Below are 2347 nucleotides of genomic sequence, written 5' to 3'. Positions count from 1 at the left end.
ATCTTCACCATCGTAGCTAATTGGTAGTTTGTTACTTGGCATTCAATTAATGATAAATTTTGCACATTTAGACGTGTTTTTCATATTCAAATAAGCCATATATATATTTGATACATTAATGTCTGGATTCTCTTAAAGACCTCGGGATCAGAGCCCCAGGCGAAATCACACAAAAACAAGAGCTTGGGTCCGGCCGGGAATCGAACCCTGGTCGGCAAGCTTGTATAGACATTGACTAAGCCACTTGGCCACGAAGAAAGATAAAAGTCAATGACAATTCTTATATATATATATATATATATATATATATATATATATTATAAATGAGAATGACCTAGTCCTTTTTCAGCTGGTCTTTTTTTGTGGCAAAAGAAGAAACGGTGTTAGAGCTATAAGGAAAAGTGATATTGGTTAAAGTTTGTAGGTGTATTTTGAGTAGGTTGGGTCGTGTGGGAAGAATGAATGACAGTAGTCTAGCAAAGTTAGTATTTGATTCAGATTATTCCTTTAAGTGTATAGTGGAAGAAATAGGTTCAAAAAATTTTTGAGGCCCTAGAGGAAAGTTAGGGTATTGATATTCGGGGAGGCCGAAGAGGAGGCATTGTTTGGGTGGCAGACCCAATGTCTTGAAGGAACTGGTATTTTCAAAGTTTTGTTAATTAGGATTTAATCAGGAATCACCACAAAATTAGGCTAAATACACAGAGACATATTTTCATAAATATTTACGTATGCCCACAAAGAAACGCACATGACCACACACAAATACACACATATGCACACATACACACACACACTCACACACACACACACACACACATATATATATATATATATATATATATATCCCGACTTACACCGTAGTTATCCTCATCGCAAATTCCCTGAAGTTTAAAGGTCACCCATGAATGACAGAGACAAGGGAGAGTGACAAGGCTCTAAAAGGACAGTGCACATATGATCAGCGCTCATACCCCTTCTCTACCCATGCCAGTACCAGGGATGGCTGGGCAATGGCTAATTATGACTTAACCAATAGTATTATAGTGTCCCCCAAATACCCCATCCTTAGCGCACATGGATGGTGAGGTTGTGGATACTACAAAAAAAAAAAATCATATTGTGATTAAGTGACTTCGAACCCCAGTCCAGCAGATAGCGAGACAGGGACGTTTCGAATAAGCAACCATAACCCTCTGGGCTCTTCACCATAAAAACACATTCAGGCCTACATGTGTTTATATATTTATCAGGTGATGATAAAGAATATGAGGAAGATGAAAGTAACCGGAGTGCATAAAATGAACTTCAGAAACGAACGTGGTCATTCTCAAGAACCAAACAATATTACAGCCACTTCTTACTTCTCCAGTGCCCGGTTTCAAGTCTCTGGAAAATGTGACATGACTCCCAGAAATAAGGGATTTGGAGAAATAGATAGATAATACGCTAGGAACAAAAGGGATACCTCAGAGCCATCTGTAGAGACACCATCTGTAAAACCAAAGTTATTCACGTTTCAAATGTAACTCCTTTATTATGCCATTATCAATTTATATTATCTTTCATCTATAACATGGCAAGCTTTTTCTTAGCGAAGAAATTAAATAAGTGGTTTTTATTTTTTGAGAGGTGCATCTTTAATAAAACCTTTCGATGATTTGAAAGGTAAATTCCATACTGCAATTTGAATAACCTTAAATAAACAAAGCAAAAATTTAGAATAAATAAAAAGTTTATTATTTGTGAATACAAGAAAGGTACCTCTTATTACATTAATTTCAATAATAAAGAGCAATTAGGAGAGATGAAAAATTAGTTTTGCTGAGAAAATCAAAAGGGATGACGAAATCTGTTCTAAGAAAATTCCCGGGTGGGAGATTTCCAGTGAACAAAATATTAGTCATTATTTATCGCTTTTGTTTATTATCGAATCTCTTGATCTTATAATGTTTTAAATTTTTTGTTTAGAAAAGACAAGATTAAATGGAAAGTTGATTATTATTTTTTTTTATTAAAAAACTCAGGAAAATATTAGAAAATAGTAAACCTGATTGAAAGCAATACTTGATATAAATAAAAAAAACACCCGCCAAGCCTTTTCAAGATCACTTGCAAATCATATAGAAAGAATGCCACTTCAGAATTGAGATTTGGAAATTGAAGTGGAATTATGAATTCTGTCCATCCAGACGATTTCGGTTGGATATATGTTGCTTTCTGACTCGATTACTTATATGGCTTATATGGCACAAATACTCCTAAAACTATAGGCACATCTGCTACTTATATGGACCCATCATGAATTATTTTGTTTTTCTCCATGCACTCCTCAAACATCTGAGTC

Source organism: Palaemon carinicauda, chromosome 4 (genome assembly GCF_036898095.1).
Source record: "Palaemon carinicauda isolate YSFRI2023 chromosome 4, ASM3689809v2, whole genome shotgun sequence".
NCBI classification, from domain to species: domain Eukaryota; kingdom Metazoa; phylum Arthropoda; class Malacostraca; order Decapoda; family Palaemonidae; genus Palaemon; species Palaemon carinicauda.
The sequence above is the reverse complement of the archived record's forward strand: the minus strand, read 5'-3'. Positions refer to the sequence as shown.